Source organism: Alligator mississippiensis, chromosome 5, assembly GCF_030867095.1.
Source record: "Alligator mississippiensis isolate rAllMis1 chromosome 5, rAllMis1, whole genome shotgun sequence".
NCBI classification, from domain to species: Eukaryota; Metazoa; Chordata; order Crocodylia; family Alligatoridae; genus Alligator; species Alligator mississippiensis.
In genome coordinates this window covers 26,822,771-26,842,394 of record NC_081828.1, presented here as the reverse complement: position 1 = coordinate 26,842,394, position 19,624 = coordinate 26,822,771, and positions in this window count along the sequence as shown.

Genomic DNA, 19,624 nt, shown 5'->3' with positions numbered 1-19,624 from the left:
TGCAAGTCAGCTCCAAGAACTGCAAAACGCTTATTGGTGGCAGAATGACTGTAAGTAGTAGGATAATTTTTTTCCTGAAGTACAAGGTCAGTCAATTGCATATCATATACGGTTAGTTCTATTATAAGATCCCTTAAAATATTTTAAGGGATCTACCGTAGCAGTAGCTTTTTACAGTTGATACATTTCTTACCTTAGTTTGACAGTATTCTTCAACTCAAGGAATATGGATGCAAAGTAGTGATGGTTATTTAGAATAGTTATTTACTTTATCTTAAAGTGATTTGTGAATAATATAGTGTGACTGATTCTTTTCCACTGGCCTGAACCTTGTGTAGTTATTCACACCTGTACACAGTAGTGCTAAAATGCTACTACAGTGGAACGGCAGTATTTGAACTCGCTTTACACAGGTATGGCAATACAAAATCACGTTCATGTGTACAGTTGCACTGACAGACCGTCTCTGCTGTTTGCTGTACCTCTTTGCCTCTACGACATTTACCTTTTCGTTTGCATAGCTAGAGGTGTTACATACTTTAGAACCACCTGTAACAGCTTTTGACAAATAAAAATGTGTTGCTTACATTTATAAAAATAATTGACATGCAGTAACTAACCCATCAGCTGTTTCATCTTCTGCTCAGATTCTGTGGTGCAACTTCTGAACTGCAGCACTGCATCTCTAAACTCTTGATGTGTACAAAAATATGTTTTCAATCAATTTATCTTCACAAGTAGACCATGCTCATCCTCTTTCTTATGCCACCTACATAGAACTTCTAGGCTTCTTTTTATCATGCATTTTTCAATAAACCTATAGACTGCTTTGCAGATGTGTTCTTGGGTGGTGGTGGGGAAACAGTTTGAACTCAAAAAAATCTTTACTATATTAAATATTTAGTTATTTAAAGTTATCTTTTCATTTACGAGTCAAAGCATACCTGGCTTTCCTGAAAGTCACTGGAGCAGAGGATATCAAGAATTTCCTTCTGTTTCTCCTTGTTGGAAAATGCATAAGCATTTTGCACCACTGCTGTCATTGTACTCAAGGAAGTTCAAAATAGTGATTATCACTCTCACTTCAGTTCAGTGGCAGTAGTATATTAGGAGGTCTCATTGTTGTTCCCAGTGGACAGGTCATCATTAACGATATAGTTCTTCCTTATGGTTCTTTCTCAAACTTGTTTTAAAAATGCTTTCAGAAATACTATGCAAAGCATACAAATATGTAATATTATTATAGAATGGTTAGATATTTATATACAGAATCTGAGCTTTACTGGGAAAAAAATGAAGCTGTCGAGGAAGAAAAGGGTAAACAAAGTGTAATTCAGTAAGTTATTTGTTTCTTGCAATTCAGAGTTCAGTGAACTGTTAATATTGGTTTGTGAATTTATCAAGGCAGGGTCTGAACATCATAAGTAACTGACACATTTTGAGTAACATGAAACTTTGTTGTTTCTCAATTTTTTCTGTTAAAGTTCATGGAATTTTGAAATATTTCCATGATGCTTAATATTATTTTTATGTCAGAATTTGCCTTTTGGTTTTGTTTTCATTTTCAACTAGGGAATTTCTGCAATTGCCTAGAGGATTTTTCTGTTTTGTACAGCATTGCAACCAACAGTATGTTTGCCTAGACATTGTTTATGGACAGTGTGTAACATATGTTGCATTGGTGCCAACTTCAGAACTGCTGCCAGATAATTTGGCCCAGTTCTGATCCTGCCTCAGAGCTTTAGTAATTCTTACTGTCTCTATTGGCTCACTGGTGTCCTTTAAAGAGTGGGCATTGACAAAAGTAATGGTTTATCATGTGATTAGGCTCCTGAAGCACTCTATAGCCAACAGACATACATGACTGCAGAGCACATTCAAAATGTCCAATTGCATGACAGTCTGAACCCTCATTACTTGAGGGTTCAGATGAAGGTGCTCCAAAGTGGAATGACTTTATTAATGTCTGTCAGTGTGCACTGTGAGCAGGGCTGGGATGAAACAGCTCAGGCCTGCTCCCAGTGCTGTCTTCAGAATGGGAGGGGTAGAAATGAGGGGAGGGAGCTTGGTCTGGGGTTTGCCCAACCTCACTGGAGGGTGGGGTTGCATAGATTGGAGCCCCACTGTGGTGGGAGGGCTCACATCCATCCACCCAATCCTCCAATGCAGGCTGGGCAAACCCTAGACCAAGCTCCCTCTGCTCCCTCCTGTGCCCCCTCCCCATTCTGAAGACAGCACTAGAGCTGGGAACAGAGACTGGCAGAGCTAGGGGAGAGCATTTGCAGATATGCAGCCACTCCAAACTGACACTTGATTTCCCAACTCCCTGGACTCAGCAGTGAATGTCTGTTGTGGTGGGGGGGCAATGTATCTCATGGTGTTTCCTGCAAAGCACCATAAGTTACAGCAGGGAGCTTCACATTTGTTAGTGCCCAGTGTGAATTCTAAGGCTTTGGTGTATTTTGTGTTACAGCTGATTGGGAAGTTATACAAAAAGGAAAGAGTAGGTAGTCCAAACTTTTGAAGACAGAGGTCTAAATTTCTCCCTGGCTTGCATTTGCATCATGTTACTCTATTGAGATGGAGAATTTGACTCTTTGGGCATGTCTACATGAGATGTTTACTGCACAGTTATCTAATTAACTGCAGTAAATGTCTCAGCATCTACCCATGCACCCCTATTAGGGCGCACAAAACTAATAAACTCCACAGCAGGGTAGGTAGGACTTGTAAATACAAATCCTACCTTGCTACAGAGTTTTTCCATGTACAGGAGCACACGTGTAGATGGTGACATGGCTGGCGGGGAGAGGTGGGTACTTCAGTGTGGGGGCTGCCTGACAACTAGCCTCATACTGAAGCACCCTCATGCCCCATGCAGCCCCAGCACATTGAGCCTAGTTGGAGCAGCCCTGGGCTGGCAAGCTAACCCTTGGGTCCCCTGCCAGCTGGGGATGCTGCAACTTGGCTCAATACGCTGTGCTCCAGGCCCACGTGTAAACTGCATCCCCCGGAGTTTCCTGGGAGCAACACACTACAGAGAAATAAGCCCCACAGTTTATTGCTTCCTGTTAATGGCACACGTAGACAAGCCCTTCATGTATAAACTGAAAGCTGAACCAAAATAAACTACTAAGTACCTGGTATTAAAAATAAACTTTTGCTGTAAGCAAAAGTGGTGTTTCTTACTTTTTGTTCTTTTTTTTTTTTTCCCCTTCCTTAAGCATTTGGTCACTATCTCAATTTGACACAAACCATTAGATTATATGGACTACTGGTCTGCTCTAACATGACAATTCATAGTGTCCTGTTCATAGAATAATGAAGAGCTGGCTCATATTTAAGAAACAGGGATGTGAATTTAGGATATCAAGGAAACCTTATAGTGATGAAATTAAGGGGCTTATTTACTTTTTCTGAGAGTTAGAGAAAGGGGGAAAAAATACAAGGCTAATTGCTTTGGAAAAATGCCAGATCAAGATGCAGACCCCGTCTGAGCCTGAGTAATTTGCCTGGGCAGTGTTGTCTTCACTTGTAGAAAGACTTAACAAAATGCAGAGGCAGATATTATAAAGCCAGCAATATCAAAGACAAGAAAGAAAACTGCAATCAGCAATAAATGTGGGAGAAGATATAAATGAAATGACTGCACCAGTAGGAAGATCCTATACTATCTCCTCCTACTAACCAGCGTTAACAGAATTTCATTCTTCTGTCTCAAGAAGGTTTTAATTTCCGTAACCCAGCAGGATCTGCTCAGCATTTCTCTATGACAAGTCTTGAGCATATGTAGTTTCTCTCCAGAGAGCACTCCAAGCATCCATTCAGGTCAGTTTTATTAGAATATAGCTCCATCTTACTGAAGGAGTATATCATCACTTGGCTTCCATGAGCCCAAATCATCTTGTCCTGACTTATACTTGTGATAATGCTCCAGACCCGGCTATGTCAGGCTAAGGGCAGAGTAGAAGATGAGTGGTGAAAAGGCTGTGAGCAATATTGTCTTATCTTGCTTCCTGTCTTGCTCCCAGGATTATTTTTGCATTTCACATACAGGGCCTCTGGTGAACTATCCTCCTAAAATAAACCAAAACAAACAAAAATATAAAATGGATCAATCTCGTTCAGCTATCATCTTATTGTTTCTAATTTTTTTCATGTAAGATGTCTTTAACAAGGTGGTTTAGGCAAGCAATGTTACTTAAAGCCTGACTCTATGCTGATGCCTGATGCTGAAACACCTAGGTAGTTCCAGTGAAGGATTACTAATGAAGTTCCAGTGAAGGGGGACTAATGAAGTGAAGTGGCTATTCAGTGGGCGCAAAGGTGTTATAACAGGAAAGTTGTAATAGCAGCAACAAGCCAGTTGCATTTATTTCTTGTTGACTGATCAATTCAGCCAAGGACATTATTTACAAATATAAAGTTAGTCTTGTGTTCATGTACTTGCCTGATCAGGACCTTAATTTGCATCTGTGATTATTATGATTACAAATGTGAACTGGGTTTTTAAGTATGCATATGCTGAACTGCCCATTTATGCAATCAGTATCCAGTTTCAGAAGAAAATCATGCTTACCGTACAAAGTATGTTATTGTACATATATTTAAAAAGTTAGTGTTTGAGTCAAGTTGACTGAAAAACATTATTTAATTGATAAATCAAGTTTATTTCAGAGGCAATAATCCAGTTTTTAAATGGGTACATAGCTTTGTTGGAAAACAAAGAATGGCAATATTGTTGTTAGGCTAAGACAGTGAGTAACACCTTGAGTAATTCCTTCAGTGAGTAACATCCACTGAAAAATGCAGTTTCCAAATGACAGAACATCATCTCTGGAACATTTTAACTTATTATTTTAAAGTAGTACAGCTGGAGTAAGTTTTCATTTTGAAACTGATAAATTTGAAAAAGGAGAGAAGGTAGAAGGAGTAAAGAGGCCCCAAACCAAATTTAATGTTTCATTTTACAGTCAACCTGAAATGAATGGGGTGGTTTTGGGGGGTCTGGGCATTCAGTTCAGTCACTGAAATGAAGAGCCCTAATCCAGGGGCAGATCCAAAGGAAGTGCAGTGGCATGGTCGCACCCTCCTTTCAGACCATACTGCAGCAACAGCAGCCATGGTTTTTTTTAAGTTGCTGAATCAGGTAAGAATCCCTCTCCTCCTTCTCGTCTGTGTTCCCCTCCCCCTCTTGTTTCTCTGTTCCCCTGCCCCTATTCCCACTGTCTGTGCAAAGGGATCACCAAAGATGCTCATACCCCCCTCCAGCCAAGTTGTGCAGGCAGCCAGGTTCAGCCTGAGACAGCAACAGCAGTGGTGGCGGCCGGCAGATTCCTTCTCCCTGCCCCATCTCCCCAGGGTGTTCTCCATCAGCCTGGGAACAGGAGCAGGGTAGGGAAATCCACCTAACACTGCCACTGTCACCTACTCAACCCAGCTTCTCATACAGCTTAACTAGAGTGAGGCAGGAGTGGGTCTGGGGCTTCCCCCACCTGTGAGACACCTAGGGACAGCAGGGACAGTGGGATCAGCAGTCAGGAGAGGGGGAGACTTAAAAAATGCCACTGGCTATTGCTCCCAATAGCCATGGTGTACCCATTTCTGTGGGGCAGGGAGGAAGCTGAGCGTGGGGGCAGAAATGACTGCAGACACCACTGCATCCACATCCATCTTTACCAAATCCTGGATTGCCCTCATCACTGAGCTACGGTCATGCATGTCCTGTTTGCTCTCCTTCTGGGCATGTGAATTTTGTACATGTGCTTGTCCCGTGTACAGATTTAAGGGGAGGGGGGGTTCCTTTTCATGCACCTCCCTGTCTCTTGGTAGTTGAGGCATTCTCTTGGGAATGACTTTCCTTTAGTTCTTCACCAGAGTTGTCTAAGATCTGGTCTCTTAAAATGTCAGACACTGATACTAGCCCTCTTTATGCAAAAGGGAAGTGCATCCTGTCTTTATGGTCGATGCTGTTTCACATATCTTTTTACTGGTAAAATAGTTTACTTTTAGATTTATTTTTAAAATGTGAGGGCTAGTACTATTTTTTCTATTTAACTGTGGTTGTTTCAGGCTATATATAGATGTATGAAATTGTTTCTCCTTCCAAAAAATAGTGTAACAGAACAATTATCTAGAATACAAATATATGGACATATACCAATAACAGAGATAAGTTCTTCTGGATAATGTGATACGGGATCTGTTGGTAAGTGCTGACTCAGTGTACTTTGGATATGGTTCCCATTTTATAAAAAAGTATCACCGTTTAGGATGACAATCAAATACATGCATGCTTTCTGGCAGTACAAATTGGGAATGTTTGCATGGATGGCAGTGGAATTATTCTGGTGGGAAAATAGGATAATTGAAGTAGGGTGATATATGCTATTATTTTGTTTTATTGTGTTTTCAGAGGGTAGTACATCATAGACACTGAATGGGAAATGTGTAAATCACCCTAGGAGCAAGACAAGAAGATTCCCAAACTCTGTAGCTCCATGCAAATGGACACCCCTCTGGGTGGGGAGAATTCTGGGTTCTGGTATTGTTTATCAAGGTTGTTTTATATATTTTATATTAGAATAATAAATGTAGATGAAAAAGTAGATATAGCTGTGCCAGTAGGGACCAGAACCAAGAACCTAAGGGAATGCCCGCATCACTGAGCTACGGTCATGCATGTCCTGTTTGCTCTCCTTCTGGGTATGTGAATTTTGTACATGTGCTTGTCCTGTGGACAGATTTAAGGGGAGGGAGGGTTCCTTTTCATGCACCCTCCTTGTCTCTTGGTAGTTGAGGCATTCTCTTGGGAAGTGGGAAATGGTAGTTATAAGTGAAGAGGGCCTAGAGACCAGGCCTTCTATTTCTTGGGGGAAGCTTTTTAACCACTATGGTATTGGCCAGCTTGTCCTCCCTTTCTGGGAGCTGTGTTTGGTAATGAACTTCATCTGTACTTAACATTTTTTTGGTGTGCCTAGGGAGGCACCTCCACTACTGATTTGGATGATGTCCCTAGGCAGCCAATCTTTATAACTCTGAGCATGCTCAATAGCCCAACTCTAGGTATTTAGAGATCTTTTAAAGCCAAAATTACACCTTTATGTTTCATTCTGGATTGGTCTGGATTATTTTTTGTGACTCATGTGCTTCAACTTAAGTTAGTCCTATTATAGATTCATATATTCTTAGATTGTAAGGCTGGAAGAGACCTCAGAAGATCATCGGATCCAGTCCCCTGAACCAAGCATGAAAGATAACTGAGGGTCAGGTGATCCCTGCGTGGTGACTGTCTAGACTCCTCTTGAAGATTTCCAGGGTAGGTGATGGCACCACTTCTGGACGGAGCTTATTCCACAGTCTGGACACCCTAAATATGCAGAACTTTTTCATAATGTTGAGCTTGAATTGATCTTCCAGGAATTTGTGGTCATTACTCCTGGTTTTCACCAAAGGTGCCCTAGTGAACAGCTGCTCACTAAGCCCTTGATGTACTTCCTTAGTGTAGCGGTAAGCTGCTACCAGGTTCCCTCTCAGTCTTCTTTGCCTGGGGCTGAAGAGTCACAGATCCCTCAGCCTTTCCTCATATGGCTTGCCTTTTAAGACTAGATGGTTTGCCTTTTAAGACTCTGATCATACAGGTGGCTCTTCTTTGGACTCTCTCAAGCTTGTTCACGTCCTTGTTAAAGTGTGGTGCCTAGAACTGGATGCAGTACTCCAGCTGTGATCTCAGCAGTGCTGAGTAGAGCAGAAGAATCATCTCCTTAGTTTTGCTGGAGATGCATCAATTGATGCATGCCAGAATATTATTTGCCTTCCTGGCTACAGCATCACACTGCAGTATCTTAGGGCACATCTACATGTGTCAGTATGGTGACATTGTTACTGCACTGTGATTTAGTACTTCCTTTTGGCACTGCTGAGGTCCTTTTGGAAGTACTAAATGATGGTGCAGTAACAACCTGTTGCATGGTTATTTTTAGCAGCTACTACACTGAAGCAGTGTGCTATACCAGGAGGAGTGGATTGCTATGGCAAAGTAGCTGCTGGTAACATGTAGGGGCCCATGGACACTTCATCATCATAGTGCGTTGCTATGCCAATGTAGCATCATGTGTAGATATGCCCTTGAAGTTTCAATCTGGTCCTTAGTCCTTAGTCTCAATTAAGTAAACTGGTGATAATAGCGCTTCCCTACCTAATATCACTTCCCTATTTATCTTGCAAGAGATAAATGGAAAATTACTGTGAGGTGCTCAGATGCTAAAGTCAGGAGTAAGTCATATAAATAGTTACAGCAGAATTGAAGTGCCAACAAGATGTCAGTCATCAAGAAAGCAAACATGCTGTATACACTCAGGTTTGTATGAATGTTCTCTTCTTACAGTGCATTGCCAAGTGTGTTTTTAAGTGTTTTACATGGTGAAGTACAGCGTTAGATCACTATCTGAACCTTCCTTTACTTTCATTTGGAGAATGTGCAGTTTTCAAGGACTAATGCCCCATACTGAGAGGTACCATAGTTTTCATGTTTTAAGCACTGAAGTTTAAGTGAGATATAACCAAGTGTTTTACACTGAGAAGTGTCATATGCTGGTGTTGAAATTAGACCACTGACACATAAGTGAGATATACCCGAGTGCTTTATTTTTTATTCTGAAACATTATACCCAAGTGTTCCTCTGCTCTAAAAAGTGAAGTGTTCAAATTCTGATGTATTGACATGTTCCTCACCAAATGCTTTATAATTTTCAGACAAAGTGTATAGAGTTAAAGCACAGACATGCTGTCTTGATTCCACTGGGGAGATGGAGGCAGTATCATTGTGCCACAATTATAACATTATAGTGCATTTAGAAGTGCTTTCAAAATGGAAAGGGTAAAAGAAACTAAATTTAGAGGCAAGATAAGCATATGATCAATGTGAAAGAACATGCCTTTGTGTCCCAGTTCTGCAGTAATAGCTCCATATTTGCTGTGGTATCAGGAAATGGCACTTTAGGTAAGTATCCCTACCTTATTTGAAAGTATGAGAGGGAGCTTCTCAGGAATGGAAAATCCACCAGTGGGGAAGATCCAGGGGGGTTCAGTTGCATCCCATTTTGGTTTCTGCTCCACTCAAAGTTTAAAATAACCTGCCCAGAAGGACAGCCAATTTTCTATTCAAGCAGAGCTGAGGGAGTCAATTGACTTCATGGCTCATTATTAGCTACTTGATTCCTGCTAATCTCTTAATTCCCTAGGTATTTACAACCCTTGATGTTCCAATAATCAAACTAGCCTTTCTTCTACAATTACCCTGTCTGTTATCTGCTTGTGGTTATGTTTCTCTTCTCATCCACTCAGCATATTCAATAAAGGTGTGCTGCTATCTAGGAAACTTTGTTCCTATGGGATTCAAACCAATGATGCAATCAGGGCATGGGAGGGTGCATGTTGAGGGTGGAGGACAATGGTTGTCAACTATGAGGGTGCTGTGAGGGAGAGAGAAGTAGTGGAGGAGCAGTTAGAGCCCTGCCCCTATCTGTCCCATGGTTGGGGGCTTGTGAGGAGCAGGAAGAATGGTCTCGAAGGGGTGCTGAAGGAAAGGGGTTCCCAGAGGCTGTGAGCATAGAGGGGTTTGGGTAAGCAGGGGGTGAGGGGCAGGCAGGGCTTGGGACTGTGGGCATGGTTGGCTGTGAAGTAGGCCATGAGGGGGGATGAGAACAAGTGATATTGTGGGTGGAGGAGTAAAGGCATGTAAAGGGGACTGTGGAGCAGTTGGGGTGCTCAGAAGGGCAGGGGGAGGACTCAGTGGGGTGTCAGTCAGTTAGCATGTGGGTAATTTCCAAGCCATGCGATAGCCTCCTCAGTGGCCGTGTGCAGTTCCTGTAGTCTACCACTGAACCGAGTCAGTGGACAGTCATCAGCAATATGCAATATGGTATGTGTTATGCTACAACTACAGTCTGGATTTTTGCGAAGATCCCAACAGTGGAGGTTGGCTGCACACAGACCTTGCCCTGTTTAGAACCTATTGAGCAAGGCCCACTGATGGCATGGCAGGTTGAAGCCAGGTAGGTAGGCTGTAAGATCTGTGATAAGGAACTTGTTTACTGTTAATGTTCACCTCCATTCGTTACACCACAGAGTCTCCACTATGCAGTCCTGGTGCAACAGTCTGGATTACAGTGGGTGTTGTGATGGTAGATGTGTGGCAGGTGGATGTAAGAGATTCTTGTATAGCAACAGGCTTGGAGTGGGGTCAGGGAATGAATCTGTGCAGGGCTCAGTAGGTTCATGGGAGCAGAATAAGGGCAGGGTAGGACTCAGTAGGGCATAAGTGGGGATGCTGGAGTCTAATAGGGCTTGGAGCATGATGGGGTGGGGACAAGAATGGGGAATATGTGGGATAACTAGGACAGAGAGTAGCCAGGGGACATTGAAGTGGCAGGGGCAATGCATAAAGGGTAGTGAGTGGCACTTCAGAGCAATGGTGGGGACCTACACGCTGGGGTGCAGGGAGCATTCTGTCTGGGGGTAACAGGCTGAGGGTAACAGTTTCATAGATTCATAGATTCATAGATTCATAGATGTTAGGGTCGGAAGGGACCTCAATAGATCATCAAGTCCGACCCCCTGCATAAGCAGGAAAGAGTGCTAAATGACCCCAGCTAGATACTCGTCTAACCTCCTCTTGAAGACCCCCAGGGTAGGGGAGAGCACCACCTCCCTTGGGAGCCCGTTCCAGACCTTGGCCACTCGAACTGTGAAGAAGTTCTTCCTAATGTCCAGTCTGAATCTGCTCTCTGCTAGCTTGTGGCCATTGTTTCTTGTAACCCTCGGGGGCGCCTTGGTGAATAAATCCTCACCAATTCCCTTCTGTGCCCCCGTGATGAACTTATAGGCAGCCACAAGGTCGCCTCTCAACCTTCTCTTGCGGAGGCTGAAAAGGTCCAGTTTCTCTAGTCTCTCCTCGTACGGCTTGGTCTGCAGGCCCTTGACCATACGAGTTGCCCTTCGCTGTACCCTCTCCAGGTTATCCGCATCCTTCTTGAAGTGTGGCGCCCAGAATTGCACGCAGTACTCCAACTGCGGTCTGACCAACGCCCTATAGAGGGGAAGTATCACCTCCCTGGACCTATTTGTCATGCATCTGCTGATGCACGATAAAGTGCCATTGGCTTTTCTGATGGCTTCGTCACACTGCCGGCTCATGTTCAACTTGGAGTCCACTAGGACTCCAAGATCCCTTTCCACCTCCGTGCCACCCAGCAGGTCATTCTCTAGGCTGTAGATGTGCTGGACATTTTTCCTCCCTAGGTGCAGCACTTTGCATTTCTCCTTGTTGAACTGCATCCTATTGTTTTCTGCCCACTTGTCCAGCCTATCCAGGTCTGCCCGCAGCTGTTCCCTGCCCTCCGGTGTGTCCACTTCTCCCCATAGCTTTGTGTCATCTGCAAACTTGGACAGAGTACATTTCACTCCCACGTCCAAGTCGCTGATGAAGACATTAAAGAGTATCGGTCCAAGGACCGAACCCTGCGGGACCCCACTGCCCACACCCTTCCAGGTCGAGACCGACCCATCTACCACGACTCTTTGGGTGCGACCCTCTAGCCAATTCGCCACCCACCGGACTGTGCAGTCATCCACATCACAGCCTCTTAACTTGTTCACCAGTATGGGGTGGGATACCGTATCGAAGGCCTTCCTGAAGTCCAGGTATACGACATCCACCCCTCCTCCTGTGTCCAGGCGTTTCGTAACCTGGTCATAGAAAGAGACTAGGTTGGTCAGGCACGATCTGCCCCCACAAACCCATGCTGGTTTCCCCTCAGCATAATTTGCCCTGCCGGGCTCTCACAAATGTGAGCCTTGATAATTTTTTCAAATACTTTACCAAGGATGGAGGTGAGACTGACCGGCCTATAGTTGCCCGGGTCCTCCTTCCTCCCCTTTTTGAAAATGGGGACCACGTTAGCCCTTTTCCAGTCCTCCGGGACTTGGCCTGTGTGCCACGAGCATTCGAATATTCCTGCCAGTGGCTCTGCAATGACGTCGGCCAGTGCCTTCAGCACCCTGGGATGGAGCCCATCCGGGCCTGCCGACTTAAAGGCATCCAGTTCTTCCAAGTGACTCTGCACCACCTCAGGATCTACGCATGGAAGTCTGGCGCCTTGCTGCTGGCTCTCTACAACCCCAGTGAGAGACTTGTCGTGCCCCTCGCTTAGGAACACTGAGGCAAAGAACTCGTTGAGGAGTTCAGCCTTGTCCCCTCTATCTGTCACCAATTGCTTCTGCCCATTTAGCAAGGGTCCTATTCCTCCCTGGGCCTTCCTTTTACTCCCTATGTATCTAAAAAACAATTTCTTGTTGTCCTTTACTTGGGTTGCCATCCTCAGCTCCATGGTAGCTTTGGCCCGCCTAACTGCCTCCCTACAAGCACGAGCAGAGGAGGTATATTCATCTTTAGTGATCTCACCCTGTTTCCACTTTTTATGTGCTCCCCTTTTGGCCCTTAGGCTGCCCTGGATTTCTCTGGTCAGCCATGGAAGCCTCCTGGCCCCTTTCCCTCTTTTGCCTCGCTCGGGGATCGTCTTGCTTTGTGCCCAAAGGATCGTTTCCTTTAGGCACAGCCACCCTTCTTGGGCACCCATCCCATCAAAACTCCTACTCTGCAGTGCTTCCTTGACTAATCGCCTGAGTGCAATGAGATCAGCTTTCCTAAAGTCTAGCACTTTCACCCTACTAGTTACCTTACCCACTCGCCGTCTTATGTTGAATTCTATCATAAGGTGATCACTGTCTCCCAGATAGCTACCGATTTGGAGGTCCCCTATCATGTCATCTCCCGTTGCCAATACCAGATCCAGTATGGCATTCCCCCTAGTGGGACCATACACCTCCTGTGTCAGGTGGAGGTCCTGTACACAAGTTAGAAACCTGCGTGAGCGATGGGACCTTGCTGTCTGCGTCTCCCAGCAGATGTCCGGGTAGTTTAGGTCCCCCATGACTACCGCCTCTTTAGCTTTTATGGTCTCCGAGAGTTGCCTCAGGAGCCCCGCATCTATTTCTTCCCCTTGGTGTGGGGGTCTGTAGCAGACCCCTACCACCAAATCCCTTTCTCCTTGCCCCCCATGTAGCCTAACCCACAATCCTTCTACTTCCTCAGCCTCGGATTCTGTCTTGATGAGGGTTGATGTATATTGCTCACTGACATAAAGTGCAACCCCCCCCCTTTCTTCCCCGACCTGTCCTTTCTGTACAATCTATAGCCCTCAATATGTACCGCCCAGTCATGGGATGAATCCCACCAGGTCTCTGTTAGCCCCACTAAGTCATAGGTGTTTAGTGCAAGCAGGAGCGCTAGTTCATCCTGCTTGTTCCCCATGCTCCTAGCATTAGTATATAGGCACTTGAGCCCTGCGACTGGCGCCTTTGCTGCCCCCCTGCTCCCAGTCCCATGGGGCCCATTGTTTCTTACCTTCTTGTTCCTTACCTGTTCTGTTGTGCTGGCCTCCCCATGGCTTTCAGGTTCCCAATGTTCTCCTTCTTCAGGCTGGGCTGTCCTTGTGGGTTATACTGCCCTGGCAGGAGATACCTACCCCACCCTATAACTGGCAGTCAGCCCTCCATCCTTCCCCTCCTGGATCCCAAACTCAGTTATATTTCTTTTTGCTTGAACCTTAAACTGAATAATATAACCCTAGGTCCCTAGCATATGTATACATAGACTAGCGTTTTTTTATATGGAGAAAAATTTATTTAGTGCTATGTGATAGTACACCACATCATCCAAAATCCTAGATCTGTAGCTACTACACCTCTTTTCAAAATCCTAGATCTGCCCATGTACCAATCTAATGAGGACTGTGAATCCTGGCAGCTATGCAAGAATGGCAGGAGCAAGAAAAGCCAGGTTCTAAGGTAATTGGATCAATTGTTTTGACCTAGAAGGCCCTATGTGTTAAGGGTGTGTGAAGCAGGCTGTATTTGATTTGGATTTGGCCCGATTTGGGGGACAGTGATTCAATTTGTTGATTTGGATCACTGCCCCAATTCGATTTGGCTGAATCCAAAGATTCAATGCTGAATCTGAGAATCAGTGATTCAGCCATAGACATAGCTTTAAATGCTTTTTCTACATACCTCAAGGTACCAGGTGTGGGTTGTGAATGCCGAGATGGTGGGGCAGATGGAGCATCCCACAGGAGCATGGGGGGTGGCCCGTGTGATCAGCGGCAGACCCCAAAGTGGACCAAAAGTACTTCTGGTTCACTTCTGGGTCCACCACCAAGTGTGTGAAGCCCCCCCCCCCCAATCCCTCTGGCTTGGCAATCAGCCATGGAGGGACCCGGGGTGCCCCCCCAGACCCAGGAGGCAACAGTTACCAAAATGGGGGGCGGAGAGTCAGTCCCCCATGAGCTCTGCAGTGGACCTGGAAATGGACCGGAATGCTTCTGGTCCACTTGTGGGTCCACCACAGAGTGCACTGAAGACCACCCCCCCACTCTCCCATGGGATGCTCCATCCGCCCACCATCTCAGCATTCACAAGCCGCCTGGTACCTTGAGGTATGTAGAAAAAACGTTTAAATCTGTGTCTATATCCAAATCATTGAATCTCTCAAAATCGATTCAGAGGTTTCTGATTTGATTCAAAGAGATTAAAGGGTCTCCTAATTCAATTAGGACTTGGAGATTCAGCCACTGAATCGGTTTGAATCTCCGCCAGATCGAATCAGCAACCAAAGCTTCACAAAGCCTTACTTTGTGGAACACAGCCATCAGGAGGGTAAGGAAAAAATGTCATGAATGCAGGTTGACTTCTTGCATGAATGGACAAAGAGGTGTGGTGGAAATTAGGAGTGGGGAAGGATTGAGATTTGAATTTGTTTCCATCTGAATATTGTAACATTTCTGTCATATCCATAATGGTTTGCATTCTTTCTTACTAAATGAAATAACACATTTTTATAAACATTCATTCTCCCTGTCTCCCCACACTTCAACATTTGGGAGAAATTAAGTTTGGTTCAGGTGGTTTGTACCTACTTGCCGGGCAACAGACAGCTATCCAGAACAGTTACTTGATGATTCATGGCTTACTGATAGCACAGTGCAATCTCTTTCCTATAGTTTGCTTGTTCAGTTGCACTCAAACAACCTAAAAACATATATTAAACCAAACAGATTTTCCATGTAAGCAATTGCTATGGTTGCTAAAGGTACATCACATGATTGTGAATGGGAAGGAAGATGATCCTTCTAATATAGATGGGAAAAAACGTCTCCATCTCTTTATTAAAATGGTATTCGAACTGTAGAAAAAGTTTGGGGAGAACTGCTCTGTAATGAACTCACTTCCAGAAATGTACTAAAAGCATCTGTTTACTTGAGGATATCAGTTTCAGCCCTCTGATATTGAGGGTCAGACAAAGCTGATTATTGCCAGCTCAGAATGAAGCCTCTCAATAACTTAGCAGTATTACTGAGCACCTACTATTTAACCCCAAATGATATTTATTAAGTTTGCACAGCCGGTGGACTGACTGAGTCACTTCCTCATTATTAAATGTGCATTCTTCTAATCTTGCATCATCTCAGTGCTTTACTTGAACATTAAAATCAATATTCATGGTGCATAAGGATTTTGATTTTGTTTTTGTTTTTGCTTAAATCTCTTAAGTGTGCTTCAGTTTCCCAGACCTTCATTGCAGACAATGGGTGTAAGGTGGGTATTACAATCACATATCAGAGAAGGTTTTTTAAATTATTTAAATTTTAAGGAAAAAACCTGGTTCATAAATTAAAGCTTTTCCTTTGTGTCTAAAAATGAACATCATATTGACAATTTTTACTATATTCTAGGCACGTTACAATACTAATACTAATGCAGCAGCAATTTGGGTTGCTAATTAACAACAGCATAGTTATTGTAAAACATCAGTATTACTACATTATTGATTAATTTTTGAAGTAGTATCTAAAAAACTAAAAAACAAGGGCATACCTGGAAGATGCAGAAAAATAGTTAAGCACCAGTTGTGACAGGGGCCAGAGAGGGGTGAGGGGTTGGGGGGCACATAGTACTCCTTTTCAGAAATGCTACATTAAATGCTGTGTGAAAGTTGAAATTTTTTTTTTCTGTAAAAGCTTGGTAAATTAGTGAACTATTCCATTTTGCTTTTGTATTGTTACATAAATATGATTCAAAATGTACTAAGTGAATCACTAATAGCAGGAGAACAACACTATTTTGGTTGTTAGATCTGATTTCCAGGAATAATGGGATAAAAAATGTTGAAACTGTACTGTGTGCCTGAAAGTGAGAGGTTCATCCAAGATGGAGATTATGTCATATTACAGTCTTTCAAAATGATCCACAAAATATAAAATTGAAATGAGGAGGAAGCTGTGGCTTTTCCAATAAAAGAAAGTGAAGAGGGTTAGCACTAGAACTATCTTTAAAAAGTAATGAAGCACTTAAAACAGATTTTATAGAAAAAAGGATTAAAGGACTATAATAGGACCATGTTAGATATCCACAACAGTAAAGACAATAGAGATGAGGAGGAAATACTATATGATAAGAAAGGTATTCACAGGTAATAAGATTGCGATGATGGTTGATAACACCTTGATCATATTAATTTGGAAACTTTTCAGATATGATAAAAATAATAGCAGTTGCAAATTACTGCCTCCAAATTCTATCAGGAATGTCTCAAGCACAAATTGGACCCTAGAAGAATTAATGCAAATACCAGCATTGCTAAATAAGAAGTAGTTTGATACACACAATAGTTAGGTAACCACAACAAAATAACATTTTCCTAATCTGGATATTGAATGAATCACTATCTAGCACAGGGGTGCGCAAAATATGTTACTCACTGCCAAGGGCACCAGATGGAGCAAGCTGGTGAGCAGGGTCTCCTTGGAGACTAGCCTGGGACCCCCATGGGCAGGGCACACTTGGCCAGGCTTGGCCAGGTGGATGGGAGGAGTCCATGGGCAAATGGTGAGTGGTGTCCAGAAGCAGGACAGGCGGGCAGGGCCAGGATTGCAAAGCAGTGACAGTGCAGGGTCAGGGCTTGGGGCAGAGCCGTGATCCATTTCCTGCACATCTCTGCCTGCAGAACCAGTACCTTTTGCAGGATCATGCAAGGAGTGGATCACAGCTCTGCCCCAGGCCCTTGGCCTACACTGTCACTGCCGCACAATCCCAGCCCCGGCCACCCATCCTGCTCCTGGAAGCTGCTCCCCTTCTGCTTGCAGCCCCATCCAATCTGCCTGGCTCCTGTCTAAAGGAGTGCTGGGCTGGTCTCCATGAAGACTCCATCCAGCACCCCTGGTGGTGGGTGCAAGGTGGATGGTCCTGGAGTTGAATAGGATCAATTGGCATCTCTCCCCTCCCCTCCTTCCCCTGCTCATGGGGCAATGTAAACAGCCATGTTGCGGGGCCAAGGCTGGGTCAGCACCTGTGCCCTAGCCCTCAAGAGCTCACCAAAAATCCTTAGGTGACTCTCCAGCCCAAATAATTGCCCATCTCTGAATTAGAAAAACAGAGGAATTCAGTAACTTCTACTTTTCAAGGGAACCTAATATACTTCAGCAGTGAAAATTAAACAGCAGTAAGCCAAACACATTTGTATGAAATTAGCTAAATATGGTGATTTGTAAAAGTAATATGTGCTTTTACCTGTGTAGCATCTATACAAAATGGGTAAGAGGAAGCTATTTCAAAATGCACCAAGCTAGAAATAGGTGCTGAGTCATGATAGTTTTATACATAAGCAGCAGCAAAGGATGTGTTTGGATGTTTTTTCCTCAACTCCTTACCCTATAGTTAATACTGGCATCTTCCACCTGCTAGGAAAAGGGGTACTTAGGTATGGTATAGACTCTATAGGAAAATTAGAATAAAATTCAAATGAATCATGCAAATCTGAGGAAGGTTTTAAAAATATATGAATGACTGACAATATCAAAGGTAAAAAGTACAATTGAGAGGTTTGAGAATGAAGGAAAGACTTAGAAAGGTTGCAGCCACTAATAACTTTTATGATGTGGCAGTTTCAGGAAGGTAGAGAGGGCAGAAGTCAGACTGGAGGAGACCAAGGAAACAATTGGAAGGGAAGATGAAAAGGTAGTGGGAACAGATAGCCTGCTCAAGGGCTTGGAGACAGGTCAACCTCTTTTGGATATGAGAAGTAACATGTTTGAATATAACTGGGAAAGCGTCAGAAAGAGAGACTGAAAATAAGACTGGCAAAGCATGAGGGAGCCAATAAGGGATGTGTGTGAGAATAGATTTAAGTTTATAGGTTCAGGCAGCTATGGTAGACAGTACCTTGGAGACCATAGAGTATAAAACAAAGAGGATAATAGCACAGGACCAGAACAGAGACTTTTGATTCTAAAGGAATCAGAGAAAATCTGGGCAATGGAAAGGGGACAAAAAGAGAGATAAAGAAAGCAGAACAGCATGATTAGAATCATGTAGAGTGCTGTATCTAATGTAAACGGTTTGGGGGATAACCCACAAATTGGAACCCAGATGTTTCATATCAGCAGAAAGAAGGAAGATACAAACCCCGTGTAACAAGATAGCCATGTCCCTTAAGGAAAGTACTAGGAGATGTCCATACAACCATATTTTCTCACATATAACATGCATCTTTCCCCTCCAGAATCAGCCCCCCAAATTTGGGGTGCATATTTAAAGTGTGAAAGCTGATTTTCTTCCCAGGATAAAAGAACGCCCCCTTGGCTTCTATTCCACAATACAACACTGCTATTCAGGCAGCACAGCGAGCCAATTCATTTAATGGCTCATTGTTTTTCACTTTAGACATTAACAATCATCTCTCCCTTTTAATGGTCTTGTTGTTCCACTTATCAAGCTAACCAGTCTTCTAGCTGATCTTGGTCAAGGTTCCCTCTAAGGTGCACATGTGCACTGCTGCACACAACTAAAAGTGTGGCCGAGCACAGCCTTTTCAAGGCCGCACACCGGGAGAGGCTGGGGCAGGAGCCTGCCGCGGGCTCTGCTGGCTCCAGGGAAGTGCTCTGGGGAAGTGCTCTGCTCCCCCTCATCAGGGCTGGGGACTGGAGCACTTCCCTGGAGCTGGCAGAGCCCATGCCAGCCCCCCCACCCGAGCCTCCATCCCTGCCTTGCCTCACCTCAGGGAGGAGCTGCTGCCTGCCCCAGTAAGCCTCCGCCGGCTCTGGGACACCGCTCCGCTCCCCCGCATCACCTCAAGGAGCGAGGAGGCACATGGCGTCAGGGCTGGCCCTGATGTGAGGGAGTGGAGCACTTCCCTGGAGCCGGGGAGCCCATGCCAGGTTCCAGCTCCAGCCCCTGGCCCCTGGCCCCAGCCCCTGGATCCCAGCTCCCAACTCCTGGCTCCAGCCTCTAGCCACCAGCCTCCAGCTCCAGCCCTGGCCCCTGTATCCCAGCTCCAGACTCTGGCCCCTGACCCCTGGCTCCCAGTCCCTGGCCCCCAGCTCCAGCCCTTGGCCCAAGCCCCCGGCCCCTGGCCCCAGCCTCCAGCCACTGACCCCTGGCTCCAGCCCCTGGCCCCAGACCCTGGCTTCTGGCTGCAGCCTCTGGCCCCTGGCCCAAGCCCCTGGCCCCT